Source organism: Strigops habroptila, chromosome 6, assembly GCF_004027225.2.
Source record: "Strigops habroptila isolate Jane chromosome 6, bStrHab1.2.pri, whole genome shotgun sequence".
Classification (NCBI taxonomy): domain Eukaryota; kingdom Metazoa; phylum Chordata; class Aves; order Psittaciformes; family Psittacidae; genus Strigops; species Strigops habroptila.
Genome location: NC_044282.2, coordinates 54,959,050 through 54,978,775, shown reverse-complemented (window position 1 = coordinate 54,978,775; position 19,726 = coordinate 54,959,050).

Sequence of the window (19,726 nt, the reverse complement as noted above, 5' to 3'; positions counted from 1 at the left end):
TCTGGGCCAAATGATGTTTTTAGTCACACCAATGGGACCCTGTTGACTTCAGTTTTACCTTCAGGAGGTAGCCTTTTGTGTGCGCTGGATGAAAAGACACAGCTCAGACAGTTCTTAAAAATATTCTGCTCTGTTCAGGGCAAAGTGCCACAAAAGCCAAATCCCAAACAATCCCCTAAATTGTCCATCTGGAACAGGTGTTTACAGTCATATAAACAAAGTAAAATTGCTTTTTGCAGACCTAGAGTCAGCCTGCTACTAAAATGTCTGGCATCTATTTGAAAAGCAAGCAAAGACCTGACAACCAACCAGAAAAACTGGTTGGAGCAGAGGGGTGAGGGAAGGAAGGGGAGTAGTGCTGAGAGATGAACTAAAAAGCCCTTCAAAGATGCAAAAAGGGAAAAAAAAAAAAAGAAATTGATCAGGCTAATGAGAAAATTCCTGCTAATAACAATGTCATTTCTAATTTTCCCACAAGTTTTCACCTCATGGCAAGATTTACAATTGACAAACTAAATGTGAAGTCATCCCACACAAAAAAAAATCTCATCCTTTTAAGCTACAGAAGTGGGATATCCCTACTTTGGGCAGTTAAAAATTTGTTGTGGGGTCAAAGGAGGTTAGAATAAAGAGTGACATCAGAAGAAATCGTCTTTGTCCACTTTCACCTGACCTAACAGTTTACCATTATCTCCTCCTTTTTCCTGCAGTAGATCAAGCTTGACAGACTCCTCTTTTTCTTTTTCTCTTTTTCTTTTTCTCTCTTTCTTTTTCTCTTTCTTTTTCTTTTTTTCTTTTGTGAGCTCTTTAAGCTAAGTTAAAGACTATTCTCTTTACCACTCTTGCCGGTTGTTAAAAGACTACATGCTACTTGATGGCATAAAACACAAAACCCTAGCAAGACAAGAAATAATATTATGTTCTGTATACGGAGGGTTATAATACCCTGTAACAAAGTAATAACAGATTTGGATGCCCAAAGGTCTGAATTTTTATAACTCATCCATAGTTACAGAGCTCTTTACAGAGCTGGTTACAGATGCAGTCAGGGATTAAGTTTCAAGGGATTCCTGAAGGGAAAACTGGAAGTGGGTAAGGAGAAGGAAAGGGGTGAGAGACAAATAATGCTGTGAAAGGATGAAGACAAAGAGAAGACAGTTTTCTGAAGAAGTGTGAGCACAGTCACAACCTACAGATAATGAAAGAGTAGAGCTGGTAGACTCAAGATTCAAAATGCCTTAATACCTTATGTATGGTTTTGGGAATACAGTTCTCATGATTTCTGTTTTACAAGTTTACATCTGCAGACATAAAAGGATTTAAATAGGGTTGTTTGGTTGTTTGTGTGGTTTTTTGGTTTTGTTTTGTTTAGTTTTGTTTTGTTTTTAAGCTTCAAAGAAGGATTCACCAAATTGAAAAGACTGAGGACCGGTAGTCTAGGAACATGTCTACAGATATCACTGTTTTTACAGGCTCATCTCGGCTAGCTTTAAACCAGTTAAGCCTGGTTGGGGTAATATAGTTGTGATAACAGTTGATTGTAGGTAGGATCATGCTGAAGTGTTTACCCAGATGTCAGTCAGGCTTTGCAGCTTGAGTTAGCTTGGTGCTGCCTGACTGCATTGGTAGTAGTACTTAGCTTAACTAGTTTAGAGCTGTTATGGTTTGATATATCTATATGAGATTGTAATGTAAATGTAGCTATGGTAACCAAACTCTTCAAATGCCTTTAACCACTAGGATGCATTACTACCTCTCTCCCTTTTAGCTTTTATATTTTGTTCTGTAATCTTGCGCTTCTAAAGCAACTCTACTTTGGCAACCTTTAAGACAAAGTCCAGCTGAATTGAAAATCTTTCTCCCACCAATTTGTACCAGGGGTATGAATTTATACATATACGGTTTATACAAGCTGTTTCTCTTCCTTTTTATACCACCTTGACAACTATATAAATGAGATCAGTTGTTCCACTGTGGTCTACTACTCCCATAACACGTTAAAGTGTTGTGCAGATTTTTGATGATTTTCTCTTTTACCTGCGTTAAATTATACATTGAAATTACTCAGACATGGTCCCTTAGCAATATTTCCAATATATTAGTCTCAACTGAAATAAGACTTAGCAGGCTTGTCTCCTGAATTTTCCCTTTTCTTGAATCTGGGAATAGCTTTAGTACCCCTTAAGTCCTTGGGTATGACTACACTCCTTAGTGGCCTGTCAAAAACCTTTGCTGAAGCTTTCCTATTTCCTTTGTTACTTCCTTTAGGATTCTGGGGTACAATTCATCTGAGCCTGGTACTTTGTCAAATGTAACAGTCCTAATTGCCTTCTTATCTTCTCCAGTGCAATAGCAAAGCCTTTTAACATTTAACTTTCCCTCCAGGAAAATGTGTCTCAGTCCTGGAGATGCTACCTTCTTTTTTTTTTTTTCCTTCCACTTCCCTCCTGCCCCCAAGTGAATAATGAGGTGAGGAATTCATTTAGGCCTAGAGCAAAATCAACCTCATCTGTCATTAACTTTCCACTTATGTTCTTCAATGTCTCTACTCTCTCACTGCCTCTTGTAAAATTCTGAATATATATTTAGAATCACAGAATCATAGATGTAAGGAATGGAAAAAAGCTACTAAGTAATCCAGTTCATTGCCGTACAACTGGAGGATTGTTCTATGCAGTATATTTCTTCCTTCTTTGTCCAATCAGTTTTTAACATCCCAAATGTTTCCTTTAGAGTCGCTTTAATGTTTCTCACACACAGTAAGTTTTCCCCTGATGGTTAGCTGTTTTCCTGTTAAGAAATCTTGTCTCACTGTTAAGAATCTTGTCTAAATTAAATGGTCTTGCATCACTTCATTTTTTTTTTTTTCTCTGTTCATCTTTTGTTTCATGTTTTTAAGCTTTTCAGATAGATACAGATGGTCATTCTCTTTTGACCCAATTTTCACACTAGTTTTCTGGAGACTGAATTTCTCATACTCATAATGATACAAAAATTGAATCAGAATACCAAGTTGGAAGGGACCTCAAGCATCATATGGTCCAATCTTTCTAGGCAAAGCATGACGTAGACTAGATGGTTCAGATCTAGTCCAGTCAAATCTTTGCTGCGATTGAGAGACGGGACGCAGCTTGATGCAAGCAAGATGTCGTTTTATTACAGTTATCCATATACATTTATACTTGTCTCTACCTAGCGTGTCTCATACTGATTGGCCTATCTTTTACAGAAGGCACACACTGATTGGCTAACATAAGACAAACTATTAATCAAGCATTTATCTCCCCCCAGCAACATCTTTTCTTACACAAAGAGTTAGCTCCTCTCCATCAAGGTCGGCTACTCCCTTCTGTCTCAACCTTCCCAACCCGTGATTGATAAATAAACACTGGGCCATTCTTTCTCAGCCAAGCTTTTATCCTTATCTTATTCCTCCCATGGTTTACGACCGACAGGTTCCAAGACGTCTCCTTCTATCAGCTGAACAGCACTGGGAGTCCTGCTGAGAGTAGCCAAATCCTGTCCCACATCTCCCCCTTCCTGTTGCACAAAAAGAATTTTTTTCATGGAACGCTCTATCAATCTCTGTAGACACTGCAACAGACAGGGTAAAAGGATTAACAGGAGAACAAAGACAGCCAAGGCGTAAACAATTGTCTTTACCAAACTCCTTAAGCATCTTGACAGCCCCCATCCCCCAAGGAGTTTATCTAACCAATCCCAACTATCGTCTTGTCGGAGTTTAAAGACTCCTTTTTTAAGCTGTTGAATACTGGCATGGATTGATTCTGAGTGATCGGAGAGATTCATACAACACATGGCTTCAAAATCTTCACAGCCATGGCCTTGCGCTAAAAGCAAAAAGTCTATAGCATCTCTATTCTGCAATGTAGCATGGCGAACACTATCTACATCTAATAAAAGACCAGATAATGCATTGCTAGTAGCATTAGTTTGTTTAGCAAGCCAGAAGCCAAGCTTATCTAGAGTCGCTAATGCTCTCCCAGCGGCAAGCCCAGGTATCAGAAGAGAGGTAACAAAGCGTTGACTAAAAGACCAAAACTCCGCGCTATCATCGCAATCAGGGGTATATGCATGAATGCCACGCTTTGCTCTATGAGAAAGACAGTGTTGTAAAATCATAGATGTATTAGGAGTCAGGACAGAAAGGCGTCCGAGGCTACACGGACCTCCTTCGACCTTTTATACACTAAATAAGACCAGTCTACACAACTATGTAAATAACGGCTATTTCCTAACAATTCGTGCCCTGTGACAACTAAGACTTTTGCTACATCAATTTCCTTTTCTAAACAGTCATCGCACCAGCGTTTGGCAAGCGTCGCTCGGCGCCACCATTCCTTTTCACAAGTATAGCATATACACAAGACTCAAGGGTCACAAGTTTTACATAAGGTACAAACGACTTCTGCAGTTGATATTTCTTTACACTGATTCATATAGTCCTTCCTTGCTTGCGGTGTTCAATTCATGTTGTCCTGGCTCTTCTCAGGAGATTCACCGATTTGTTGCTCGAAAGGGTGGTCTGGAGGATGATCGGAGCCAATAACAATTGCGCCAGGGATTTTAGATCATGTGGAGTCATAACATAAGTGTCAAAGACAGACGATAGCAAGCTTGCAAAATACGGGGAAGAAAGCCCATGTTCGGTAACAGTGCAGCGCAGCTCCTTAACTACCGGAAAAGACAAAGCCTCCCACTGTGCCCCCCGGCCTTGATATATTACGAGGGCTACAACTGTCTTGGCAATTTCCAGATCTCCCTCCTTCAAGGCTTGTTGTCTTATGTTAACCCATACATCGCGTGGGTCAGGGGGGTAGAGGTCTGGCTCTTTTTCAGGGTCCATTGGTCCCGGATCAAAGGGTTCTTCCTCTGGGGAGTAACCCGCGGCACAGACCTCCAAAGGCTTGAGGTTTTTTCGGTCCTTCGATAACAGCGGAGGTATCGTGGGAGAGTCCGCTTCTCTCTCTGCTATGTCTTTGTGGCTTTTTTCCTGGACTTTCAAAGCCTCAAAAATGCTTCTCCACCAAGGGAGCATACGCTGCGCCTCGGCGTTCCCAGTTGTCGCTGCATCCCATAATTTCACCCCCACATCGTCCCAAAGTTCCTTCGTAAAAATACTAGATGCAGTCACAGTGGGTATTTTCACCTGCACCCATTTAAGCATTGCTTTAAGGTCATGCCCAGGAACATTTTTCCCATGCTTTCGCAGGAGAGCTTTCATAAGCTCATATACCTCTCTCTCTGGGGAAGATTCTTGATTTCCCATGTTTCCCACAGCTCACCTCTCTACTCCGGAGGGATTAGTGCTGGCCAGCTCCTGCTTCCTTTCAGCAGTTCATTCAAAGTTCTGTGGGACTCGCAGCAAGCTGCTCAGCTAGGCGGTTCGTTGACCCATCACGTCGGGGTCACCAATTTGCTGCGATTGAGAGACGGGACGCAGCTTGATGCAAGCAAGATGTCGTTTTATTACAGTTATCCATATACATTTATACTTGTCTCTACCTAGCGTGTCTCATACTGATTGGCCTATCTTTTACAGAAGGCACACACTGATTGGCTAACATAAGACAAACTATTAATCAAGCATTTATCTCCCCCCAGCAACATCTTTTCTTACACAGAGTTAGCTCCTCTCCATCAAGGTCGGCTACTCCCTTCTGTCTCGACCTTCCCAACCCGTGATTGATAAATAAACACTGGGCCATTCTTTCTCAGCCAAGCTTTTATCCTTATCTTATTCCTCCCATGGTTTACGACCGACAAGTTCCAAGACGTCTCCTTCTATCAGCTGAACAGCACTGGGAGTCCTGCTGAGAGTAGCCAAATCCTGTCCCACAAATCCTAAGTGTCCAGCATAAATGATTTAAAAGATCTTGGATAGATGGCACAGAATGGAGTGACTGGCTCACACTTCCCAGTAGCTAAGGCACAGGCTGCTTGCACAGAGGCCACCAAGTGTAATAACTGCTATAACTGCCACATAGTTTGTGACCTACCTACCAGCTCTTCACTGATTTCACAGCAAACTGCTGCTGAATAATCTATTGCCTAAACCACTCTCTTGAACTTATATGTTGCAACTGGTCCAGAAATCTAGTGTAGGAACTGGACATTACCCCCACATCCATTTGGCCTGTCTTTGTCTAGCTCAGACTCAAGTATTAGAAGTGAATACAATATTGTAGATTCCCAATTATTAGTCATATTGGCAGCTTTCTGTAATCCATGAGCTTTTTAGTAGTTACAGATTGTTTATCTTTCTTTGCTATTTCATATCATTTATTACTCTACTGAACCTTATTCCTTCCTACATTTCATAAGTTTTTCAGGCTTTCCCCCATTTATCTTTTGTTCTTTGATATTTTCAGGTGTTCAGCATGGTTCAGCAAAGTTTTAATTTTCCTCATCAAGCTGTGAACCTCTTCCTTTTTCTTTCTAGACAGCTTAATATGGTTTGACATTTCCCCACATTTCCAACTGTCTGTAGCTGCTTCTACATGTAGCCACTGTGATTGGAAATGACTGCATATGATTATTGTTAGACATAATATTGTGATTGTACTGCTGCTGGGCATTGCTTTGAAAGAATGGGAAACCAAAAGAAAACATATTCTGCTCACAAATATTTTATTCCTGAAAACAAGGCCAAATCATGAGCCAAGTGAACTTCCCACTCAGCTACAGTGAAAAAATACTGAGCTTTTAAAAAATAGGCAGCCAGCATTATAAATCTTTAAAAGCATTATAGAGCTAACCTAGTATACTTCTAAAGTAGGAAACTATGAAAAGCACATATTCTGCATTCTACCTTGTACCTTTTCCACTATTCCCATCCCAGCACTTTAATCATTCTCTTCAGGATACATGATATGTAAGGGAACGTGTTATACACATCCTCGCAGTATCTGCATTGCCTCATGTGTGAAAAAAGAATTCTACCTGCATCATGCATTCTGATTTGCACCATTATTCCTTCCTCATGTGGTAGGAGAGAAATTTGAATAAGGTATTATTACCCAGCACCAAATATGCTTGTAACTTCCAAAATTACTTCCATATTTCCTACAGTCAGACCTAGTAGAAAAGGTTTTTTTTCTGAAAACTCTATGGGAAAGTATTGTCCTGCTATGGCAGAAAGTTTTACAATTTAACTAGATGCTCAGTGAAGAAATATTTATTTATTTATTTATTTACTTACTTACTTATTTTAAACCTGAAACCTCTGGGTCTCAGTTAACTTTCCCTGGCTTATGTCAAGTAAAAATACTAATACGCAGTAAAATACTAGTTCTTACTTACCTTTTCAATGTTATTCAAGTGTTTTTACACCTCTGCAAATGTGTCTCCACAATCATGTGCTAATATTTCTGGGTAAAAAGAATTTCTTATTAAATCAGGAGTCTTTCAGGCAGGGATGGGCTTAAGTATAACTGATCTGTATTAGAACAGAGGTATGTACTGAGTGGTCAGACTCCTTAACTGCATGAAAGCTGTGCTGAGCTGACCTGCAGTAGTCTTTTACACTACCTGGGTAGTGGTGTCTGAGTGGAGATGGTGCTGTGAAGTCAGGGATTACAGCTACTTTGTGCCCATCAAATAGCACAAAAAAGCTGAGTTAACCTACTTTTGACCAGAACCACAGACAATTTGCAAAACCTGTGAACATCAGGTCAGTCCTAGGATCTGTGAGTTTAATTTGCACTGGTGGGATATGTGAGGGAATTGATAAGAATACACAAGTATGGATGCTCGGTGCTGAGATCAGAAGGAAAAGGTATTACCCATGAAAGCCATCAGCAGCAATTTGAGGACAGAGAGAGGGTGCCTGGCATATGAGGAGCACAAGAATAAAATATGACATGTGGTTTGTCAAGAGGTCAAACAGGTGGAGTTAGCAAAAGGAGTTTCCCAGCTATAGAAAGCCTTTTGTTTAACAGAGGATCCCTATTTATTATGATTTCAGAAGAATCTACCCAAGGGGTAAAGGCAGTTCATAAAGAAAAAGTGGTGAGACAATCCTAAACTTCTCTTTTAGAAATTTAATATCCGTTTTATTTGGCGGTTTCTGTTCAGAATGGAGATAAGCACACACAGCTGCAGATCACAAAAAGACTTGAAGCTAGACATGTTTACTCTGTTCTGTGCCAGACTATTTACCAAAGAAGCTGCCAGTGCTGTGGGTAAATACATCCACTTTGCATATACCAGACAATTTAGGATCAAACCTGTTTAACATCGTCTGCACCAGGGACTCAATGCACCTGCATAACATTCAGTTTTATCAAAACAGTTTGCCCATTTAAACTGAAGAAGGTGAGGAAACTCTGAGTGCTTGTGTTGAGACCCATTGCTTTTTATTATTTATATGATGTCAATTACCCTTGCCCTTGTCACCATCAAAATTAACTGTGTAGTGCTAAAATGATCGAATTGAAAAAAATTGGTATTTACCTGCTATTTTAGTGTAAGTCAAGCCAAAGGCAAAAATCATCATCACAAATCTTGCAGTGTAACTTGGAGAAAATTAAGCCACATTTCTTTTTCTTTCCTTTTTTTTCCCCCCCCCCGGAAACACTTCCTTTCTAAAAAGAAAGAAACAAACCAACCCCCCCCCAAGACAAATAAACAAGCAAACCACAGAAGAAATGTCATCTGAAGATAGCTATTTAGCTCCAGATTCCAGCCAGAGAATCGAAAGCATTTCAAATTTAATCTGAGAGCATACTTATGCCAAATCCAAATCCTTTCCTCCCCTCTACACTTGACAACTTCTGTTCTAAATTTCTTTAAAATAAGTGCTCTCTCCCCACAAAAACTTGCCACAGTGACAGCTGTTTAGGAAATAAATTAAAAAATAAAAATGTTGTGGTTGTGAAATAAGATCTATTTAATTAAATAAAATAGAGAAGGAAAGTGCTATTACAAGAACATAAAACTGTAAGGCACAAGATAAAACTAAATTACTACATGGCTGCTCAATTCAATCTAATCCCTGAAGATAAAGATGGAGCCAGAAAATTGCATGTATTGTGAAATCAACATAAGCCCTAAGCAAATATTAACTAGGGGTATATAAACTGATTTATTATAAATACAAGTGTGAATGTCTTAAAGTGTGGCTTTCCTCAGGGGTTGGTCTGGGGACCAGTGCTTTTAACATCTTTGTTGATGACATGGACAGTGAGATCAAGTGCACCCTCAGCAAGTTTGCCAACAACATCAAGCTGTGTGGTGTGGTCGATACGCTGGAGGGAAGGGATAAAGTCCAGAGGGTCCTTGACAGGCTGGAGAAGTGGGCCTGTATGAGCCTCATAAAGTTCAACAAGGCCAAATTTAGGGTCATATACCTGGGCCAGGACAATTCCAAGCACAAATACAGGCTGGGAGAAGGGTGGATTGAGAGCAGCCCTGAGGAGGGCTTGGAGGTTTGGTTGATGAGAAGCTCAACATGACCTAGCAATGTGCGCTTGCAGTGTGGAAAGCCAACCATATGCTGGGCTGCATCAAAAGTGTGACCAGCAGGGCCAAGGGGGTGATTCTGGCCCTTTACTTTAGTCTTGTCAGACCCCACCTGCAGTACTATGTTCAGCTCTGGGCCCTAGACATAAGAAGGACCTGGACCTGTTGGAATGAGTCCAAAGGAGGTCACAAAGATGATCAGAGGGCTGGAGCATGTCTCCTATGAAGACAGGCTGAGAGAACTGAAGTTGTTCAGCCTGGAAAAGAGAAGGCTCTGAGAAGACCTTTGTTTTTTTAGTTGTTTGCTGTTTATTATAGTTCTACTTACGAAATTATTAGGAATGCGTAATGCACATTCAACACCATGTAAGAGATGCTTCACAGTATCAAAAGACTCAGATGTTTTTATAATCTAAAAAATCTGTCTAAAGCAGTTCTACTTACTACTTCTATGTCTTTCCTGAGAAGTTTGCAGAACATGCATGAACAGGATAGAGATGATGGTCATTTGTGTCCATGATAATAGAATCATAGAATCATAGAATGGTTAGGGTTGGAAAGGAACTTAATATCATCTAGTTCCAGCCCCCTGTCAATGGCAGGAGCATCACACCCTAGACTATATTGCCCAAGGATCTGTCCAACCTGGCCTTGAACACTGCCAGGGATGGAGCATTTACCACTTCTCTGAGTAACCTGTTCCAGTGCCTTACCACCTTCATAGAATAATTTGGGCCAAAGATCATCTAGTCCAACTCTCCTGCAGTAAGCAGGGACATCTTCATCTAGATCAGGTTGCCCAGAACCACGTACAGCCTGGTCTTTAATATCTCCAGGGATGGTGCATGAACCACCTCTCTGGGCAACTGTGCCAGGATTTTACCACCCTCATTGTAAAAAATTTCTTCCTTTCACATCCTGCCTGAATCTCTTCTCTTTTAGTTTAAAACCATCGCCCCTTGTCCTATTGCAACAGGCCCTGCTAAAAAGTCTCTCCGCATCTTTCTTATAAGAACTTTTGAGAACTGAAAGGAGTCTTCTCTTCTCTGGGCTGAACAACCTCAACTTTCTCACCTTTTCCTCACAGGAGAAGTGCTCCATCCATCTGATCATTTCTGTGGCCCTTCTCTGGACCCTCTCCAAGACATACTACTATTCTTCCTGTCCCTCTAGGTTCTAGTCGAGGGGTATCAAGCTCAATGTTGAATGATGCACACACAAGCAGTAAGGACCCAGTTCACTGCAGATTATCAGGTATTCCCTTGGCATCCAAACTACCACTCAAATCACCCTGAGACTCAAAAATAACAACTCCCATGTTTCATGAAACTTACTGTCAGGTGCAAAAGGTGCATAAGGGTTACATATTGCAAATATTTATATGTGCTTACTTTAAGTTTAGTTTTAACCTTTTGGTGAACTAAAGATGCACCTAGCACCTAGCACCCTAGCACCTGACCCATCTCAGTCACAAATTGCTGTCATTGGATTTTGTATTGCATGAATTATATTGATCTGCAAGGCAGATTAAAGACTTTTAGACTAACCTTACTGTATCTACAGCGAGTGATAATTTTATGTAGTTTTCAGTGCATCTTTCCTGCCCTTATTTGTTTATTTTTACATCACTCTTTTTGTGGAAGGGTAAAAATGATAAATTGGGAGCTTTAATGGTGTGTCTTGGTATGTTATTTAATATTACAGATGAATACTCTGAACTATTTTGAAAGATGTTTGTGAAGTCAAGCATCCAGAAGTAATTGCCACGGGCTATGCACTGGGCCATGACCAGAGATAAAACTGGTATGACTTGGATATCATCCATTCTCTGCCTCGAGCAAAGTCAAAATTCCATGGTAGAAGGTCTGTATGTGGACCTGTGCACAAGCGAGAATGAAGCAGGCAGGCATCATGCTGGGACACTTGTATTCTACAGTAGGGCTGAACCCTGTGGCTTTACCCTGCAGCCTTTCTCTGCTTCCTAAGTGGAACCTATAACAAAACCAGCTTTTTATCATTTTTCCTCCCAAGCTAATCCATCCCAGTCCTGGACCCTCTGTTGTGTACAGTTGTGTACAGTACCGATCTCTTAGCTTATACACAGGCTCTGAACTGCATTGGGGGATGGTTTTTTTTTTTTCCCCTTTGGCAGTGGAAGCTGTCAGTGGGCAGTGGGATACTCTTGAGAGCCAGTGTGGAGTCCTCAGCTTGCTTTGGTTAAGCGTATTAAAAAATTCATGCAGCCTAGGTGGGGAGAGAACAGAGGTTTTCCACAGAGTCCCAGATTTTAGCAGGAGGAGGTAATGTGGGGCAGTTCCATCTGCCTGAATGTGAAGGAAAAATATGGCCTACTACCCCAAGGGGCCTGAACATGAATAGTGTATGTGTGTGTAAATTATGTGTTTCATAGGAAGGAAATATCAGGCCACAGGGATGTAGAACATTCAAGCCAGTTTCCTGATGTGGGTATTGTGTACAGTTCTGGTGTCCTCAACATAAAAAGGACATGGAGCTGTGGGAGCAAGTCCAGAGGAGGGCCACGAGGATGATAAGGGGGCTGGAGCACCTCCCGTATGAAGACAGGCTGAGGAAGTTGGGGCTGTTCAGCCTGGAGAAGAGAAGGCTATGTGGAGACCTCATAGCATAGCCTTCCAGTATCTGAAGGGGGCCTAAAAGGATGCTGGGGAGGGACTCTTTGTCAGAGACTGTAGTGATAGGACAAGGGGTAATGGGTTTAAACTTAAACAGGGGGAGATCAGGTTAGATATAAGGAAGAAGTTCTTTACTGTGAGGGTGGTGAGGCAGTGGAATGGGTTGCCCAAAGAAGTGGTAAATGCTTCATCCCTGGCAAGTGTTCAAGGCCAGGCTGGACAGATCCTTGGGCGATATAGTCTAGGGTGAGGCGTCCCTGCCCATAGCAGGGGGTTTGGAACTAGATGATCTTAAGGTCCTTTCCAACCCCAACTATTCTATGATTCTATGTGCACAACTGGGATTGTGACTACAGGTGCACAGCAGTAACTACATACTTAGTGTAGGTTAGTGTACCTGGCTGTCTTCCCAAACTTTGCTGGGAAGTCTTGTTCCTCTTTCTCTTTTGCATTTATTATTTTTCTTGCTGCCCTTATGTAGCTTTCAACTTTGTTTCCTAAGCAAGGACTTTTTCCTTAGGAGTCTTAGTCTTCAACCTCTCTGCTTCTCACACCGGCTCCTAGCCCAAAGGGCTCTAATTACTCTATCCAAGTTGATCCCAAGCCCACTTTTCCTTCACCAGATGTTGGCTTGTCTTTTTTCCACACTGATGTTCACTGCTGGTCTCCTTGCGTGTTCACTCTTGTCTAGCAGTTGTCTTCTGTCCTCTTTATTTAAGCTTCCTTGCATGATTAGTTCATCCTGTCCCCAAATCCCAGTCATCTCTTTCCCTCTACCCTCCATCTTCTTTCTGTTTTGAAAACAGATCCCTGAGCATTCACAGAGCACTTGTTTGGGTGCCAGTTGAAAGGGGACTTAGGCAGTCATTTTTTCTGTTCCAGTTCCAGTTTTCACTCCTATTCAGCTTTATGCAAACTTCAAAGGGAAAACCTTCACAATTTCCTGGAGATTTGAGCCTACTTAGCCATTTAGTGACATCAGGATGGTGTGGAAAATTGAAAAAGGGTAAAAGTGGTCGTGAATGAGGGAATACAGCCTGTTGCTGTTATAATTGCAGAAGTCCTTTATGATGATATAAAAATTGAGTTATTTAAAAAATATATATTCATTTGGTTTTGACATCTACTTTGGGCAAATTCAGGCAGGTTTTTCACAGAAGTGGCAAGAAGAATGTCAGACATGACAGTCCTGTCTTATTTAAATTTTTTCTCCACCCCAAAGGATGATAAGCAGTTCAAAGAAGGGTTGTCATGAGTATTTCTATGTGGATAAAAAGTATGCCAGTCTCGTTCTTGCAATTAATTTAAATTTGACTGAAAATTATTATGCATGTAGAATAGCATAGATGATGTCAACATGATAGCTGATTTATACAGTTATGAAAACTGAGAATTTTAATGTGGAATTTGGGGCAATTTTACTTTAATGCTGGTGTGGATTTTATGCATTCTTAATTTGCTGAATTTGTTTAGGACTTTAAATTCCACTTGCCACTCAAAACACATGCTGTCGTTCTTTGCTTAGCATGTCTTGAATATCATCCGTGAGGTTATTCTGAAAGTTCTCACTGCAGCACAAAACCACATGAAGTTCTTCAACCTTTCCTCTAGAGACTTGGATCCAGCCTGGTTTAACCTATATATGGTTTGCTGCTCCAAGGGAAAAAAAAAAAAAAGGGCAGAAAAAAAAGAGAAAAAAAAAAAAAGAAGGAATGCCAGATGGAAACTGAGAACGCTAAATGAATGGATGCTGGTCTCCTGTCTGACAACATTTTCATTTCTTTTGACTGCTGCTACACGAGCCTGATATCCCTGTGCAGTAAGCTGTTAATGTTTCTTTGGTTCTTAAGTTCACTCACACTGACACATCTTTCTTTCCCTTCCCTCTTTCTCTCTTTCCATCTGTCTGTATGCAGAAAACTTATGCTTCCAAGATTTCAAGATTTCAAGATTTCTTAGAAGACTTTTTCTTAGTCAGTTCACGGCATGGATTTTTTCCTTCAGGATTGCTCTGGAAGACACCTCTTTTACATTATTTTGCCTGTTAAGATGTAGCTAAGGAAAAATAATGTACTAACAGAAGTCAGAACCAATAGGTTGTTTTTAGTTCAATTTTTAAGCAAAACAGGAAAACAACTGAAGAGCAATAAATATCTAGGAAACATCACAATCGGGACAAAGTGAATGCTTCTATTGTTTCATTTATCTAGGAAGTTATATCTCTGTAGCTCGGATGTTATTAAGCTAGATAGGTATCACTATCACCCCTTTCAAAACACTACTAGGTAACAAGAATACTGTAAGGGCAGGTTATAGGAAGAAACTTAGACAATGTGATACAGAATAGTAAGATATCTAAAATTTAGATTTCCAGTTGTGTGAATGGAAATTACATTGCTCAGCTGGGTTCATGGAGTGAATGAAGAAGTGAGGCATCTTGTTTGCATTCACAGCAACTGGAACAGAGAGGAGTCGAATTTAAGTTCTTAATTTCTTCCTCCATTTACAAGGGTATGAAACCTGGATCCAGAACCTGAAAAGTTTTCCAGCATCTGTGTGCTTGGATGACATTGGTACTCTTATGCATGGTAGTGCTTTTTTTCTTTTAAAATGGTGGCAGTGGTGATTCTGCTTCTTGTCCTTTGCATGGTAAGCAATATATGCATTCAGAAAGTGCTAGACTTAGAATAAGCTTTCCTTGGGCTCATGGTAGATTCTGTAAGGTTGCATGTTGTTTCTGTTAAATTATTATATGCTGTGGAGTATTCAATACCTTCTGATTTGCTTTCTGATTGCAATTAACTTCAGAATCCAAAACCATGAGTGAGTAAAAAAGAAATCACTCCTTGCGTTTCTTTCTTTGAGCAACCTGTTATGCCAGAACAAATGTTCCAACTTTTATACACACATTCTGCTTGATTGCAGCCTTCTGTGTGATTTTTTTTTTTCTTTTAAACCTTAGATATTTACCATGAACTGATTCAGTCCATTTTGCATCAAATAATGTAAATCTTGAAAAATCTTTAGAAAATTCAGACTCGAACTGGCCAGAGCCTGGTAAATATTTTCTGAAGAATAGTTTTGGAGATGTGGTGCTTAGAGACATGGTTTGGTGGTAGACTTGGCAGTGCTAGGTTAGCTGTTAAACTTGATGATCTTAAAGTTCTTTCCCAACCTAAGCAATTTTATGATCAAGTTCTTAAGCAAGCTAAGTTTCTCCATTTTAATTAAAAGCTTGAAAATTGTAGAATTAATGAAAAAGACTTGTAAAACTTTAATGTCTTGTGCTCATAAAGTTTTTTGCATCAAAACTAAATTCACTCTTTGGAATCTTGCAATATAATCTTTAAGACAGGTATGTCCTTAACAGAGTGTCGACTACAACTGAGGAGGATTTGCACTGCATGTTAGACTTGCAGTTTGTGATAATAAATGAAAAAAAATTATGAGGACCCTAAAATGACATTATAATATGTCTTATATAGCCATTTTCATTTTCTAAACACTATTCAAATACTGTTTAATAACCAGCATTTCTCTGAGACTGGGTATTTAGAATTACAAAGACTGGCATATGTGATTAAAGCTGTTTAGTATAGCGTTTCTGATAGCGGACTATATTAGCTTCTCAAGAGAGGTGCCAAAGGAATTTTCTGCTGCAAAATTGTATTTTCTCTCTATGATTTTTTTAAATTGTATTTAGCCTACCCAGTTAGAATTTAACTTTTGCTCTAAAGCATTAAGATTTTGCAAATCTTGTAAATATTTTAAAAGCAAGAAATCCTTATAAATGTCTTCGACTGCTTAACTTTCAAAGCTATATAAAATGCAACTGAAGATCATTTCCCCTTACCTGTCTGGACTTTTCCTGTGCTGTTGCATCTAAAACTAATTGGCACAATTGATCTGATGGATTTGTTGCTTCAAAGCCAGTGCTGTTGTCATTGGCTCTTTCCACAGATTTCTTTAGAAAAGAATAATAATCAGACAGTAAAATAGTAGTTATGTCTACTCTTATAATTTTGTGGCTCGGTGTTAACCTTGTTCTGTCTTATTGTAGTGCTGCTCACACTTCTGTACTCTGCTCCATCTCTCTAAATTACAGAGTAATTTAGGTTGAAAATGTCTTCAGGAAGTCATCTAACCCAACCTCCTGCTCAAAACATAGCTCACTTCAAAGTTATGTCCAGTTTCCCAGGACTGAATCCAGCCAAGGTTTGAACACATGCAAGGACAGAGATCCCACAGATGCCTGTCAGTGACTGACCACTCTCTCTTTGGAATTAAAAACTTTAAAATTGATAATATTCACTCATTGGCCTATCTCTCTCTTTCTCACATACACACATGACAGCTGTTAGATGAAAATTAATGTGGCCTAAATTCTATCTCTGTCCCCATTCACAGTACTTCCTATTGTCTGGCTGTAGACCTTCAGAGGCACAGAGTCAATGGAAAACAGCAGGGGCCAGGGCTTGGTTGAAATGTAGGCCACCTGAATCTAGGCTTTTGACTGTCATGCACAGCTGCAACTTTCTACCTTTCCTCTAAATACCAAGCACTTTGTCTCCTGTCATATAAATCAGCCAGAGCCAGATTTTTTCTATTCTAGCTGGGTTTGTGTGCCTTCCTCCTCACTGGGTGCCTTCCAGTAGTGCATTAATCAATACGACTCAGAGCTGTCTCTGGCATTTTTGTTGGTTTAGTCAGCTTCTCCTCAGAGGCTACTGCCTGGCCACCTTACAAGAAGCATCACTTCTCTTAGCCTTTTCCAGTTGTAGGAAGGAAGGAGCATTGGGAGAGAGGATGAAGTTGGTTAGGGAGAGACAATTTTTTTTAAGACATCTCTTTCTTTTGATCTTGTGCTGTCATTTTCAATGTGAATTTCTGCTTTTGCATTATCTGCTAGAATGTCAGATCATTGTGATGGAAGCCAGATATTGAGCTAGATAGATGCACATATGCAGAAGTAAAGACATTTAATTAAGACCAGTAGAAAACTAATATTGTGGTAATATTTAAAAATGGTATATGGGACAACCCAAGTAATTATAGGCCTGTCAGGCTGATATCGATCCTTGGTGAAACAAGGGAACATCTGATACAGGGCTCAGGTACTAAAGAGCTGAAGGATGGAATTAATGCCAATCAACATGAGTTTATGGAAAATAGATCCTGTCAAACTAACCTGATATCTTTTTTCAGATTACAAGCTAGTTTTTAAAGCAATAGTATTGATGTACTACATTGTGCAAGTTATTTGACTTGGTAGTGCATAACATTTTCATTAAGATACTAAAAAGACATAAAATGCACATGGTACACATTAAATGGGTTGTAACCTTTTCTTGCTGATGGACGACAAAATTGTAAATGCACTGTCATCCTATGGTAGGAATTTTCAGAATATTTTTTTCTCAGACACATGCATTTTAGCACTTTTTTAGTATCTAGGAGGAAGTACAAGATTATCACTGATGATCAAAGTAAAATCTACTAGTCAGGAGCATAGTTCACTTTTCCAGTTAGACTGTGAGCGTTTGATGAGCTGAACACAAATCACATCTGAGACCAAGTGCGAAGTCCTACAGCTAGGAAGAAAGAGTTTACAGTAATACTATTTTTGTATGTTTAATGGTCAAAAGTTTTAGAGAAATAAGAAGGAAGAAGTAATATCCTTCAGTAGACCAAAGAATGCAGTTAAAAATGTGGACTGCCTTCTTGGCTGAGTGTGTGTCTTTGCTTTTCCATCTGTATCATCTGGTTTAAGAAAAAAAAATTCCTTTACTATAAACCTTTCCTTGCAAAGAATGTTGGTCATATGAGTTTGAAGATTACCTTGGAACACACCATCTTTGAAAAGGCTACAAGGTTAATCAGTAACTAATCTGGGGTTAATCAGTCCATTGCAGACTGGTTAAGTGAGTTAACCTGATTCTCAAGTATATAAGCAAGAAACTCCTGTGTTGCTATTCCAGCAGTTAATTGTCATTGCTCTTAAAAATAAGTTGCAAATTTAGGAAGAATAAAATGCAAGAATACTTTTTGGTTGAAAAATTTAACTGGATCTGAGATGGTAATTTCTTAGCCCGGACTAAATGATTTTCTAAAATATATTCCTGAGAAACTACACGGGAACTCACTCGGGGTAGTTCTGTACTTCCTTTCTTACTGCACATTTACTTACAATCCCATTTCAGCCTGCCTGAAATCCCAGTATCTCAGACTGTGGTTTTCCATCCTTTCCCAAGAGGTAATGTTACACATAATATTGGTAATTGGTTTTCTCCCTTCTTTTTTTAACATACTCCCCCAAATCTTTGTACCTTGATTTCCACCAAAACCACCCCTGACTAGCACATTCTTCCCTTTCCTCCCCCAAAGTATGTGCTGTTTTTTAGTGTGCATCACAGTACCTTGGCTCCCCTTCAGTCCATTCCTCCATCCTTAGCCAAAGTCTTACCTGTAGCACCTGAACCCCTTCACAGGCTTCTTGTAACCTGACATGCCATCACTGTCAAAGAACAAAACAGTGTTTATGCATCATGTCAGTGAATTAAATCAGGATATATTGTAATATCTGACCTTATTTGACACTACTGCACATGTGCCACAAAGCAATAAACTAAGAAAAAAAAATTAAAAAAAAAAACAAACCCCAAAAAACCCCTGCATCTAAAGACCTGGATGAGTCAATTGACTACAGGATATTTCTATTACTTTGTCATTTTATCAATGTTTCTCTTAGGACTTGTCTGCAGTTGCGAGTTAATTCAAGTGAAGGTGGGCTGTGAATTTAAAATGAAACAACTACTCCTGAGTAACTGCATATACTCTTCTGCTGGAAAAATACAGTGGTCTACTCTTACTTAGTAGATCTGGAAGTTTCCACTTTTCCACCTGAAAAACTTCAACAAGGTATTTCAAAGTAAATGCTGACCCGTGGTGTTTTGCAGCAATAGAATAATTTCAGAGTAATTTCGTGAGTAAAAAGCACTTTTCTTCCTTCAAAGTCCAAAACTGAGTAGGATCTACTCTGGGCCTGTCCTTCTTCACTTCAGCATTGTCTTCCAGCCCTGCTGAAGATTTCTTCACAGCTGCTGGCTTTTTTTCAAGTAACAGCAAGTGCTTCAAGAGATACCTTTTAACTATACTCTTAACAGGTCCCTTTTTAGCTTCTCTAAAAGCAGTTGCTATTAAGATCCAGGAAGCTTCTGCCTTTCCATCTTGCTTTATGCCATCTAGCCATTCATTTTCTATTATAAGCATATTTCCCCTAAGAGAATTTCCCATTCTACTGTTACACTGAGTTTTCATGTGTTTCAAGACTTCCTTTTGGGGAAACCTTCCACAGACTAGTGGATACTATTTTGCCTCCCCCCATTTGTGTATCTGAATTTCCTCTGACCTGATTTATTCTAATGCCTGTCGTATCCATCTCCTACTCTTCCTTGGGGCTAATACACTTTTTGAAGTTTATGGACTGGAGCTAGTTCACTCTTGCTGTCTATGGACTAGTTTTAAACCTGTTGTTTTCTTTTGTTATAATTGCCCCATGGAGCAATTCTTCAGCATGAAGTACAGAACATCAG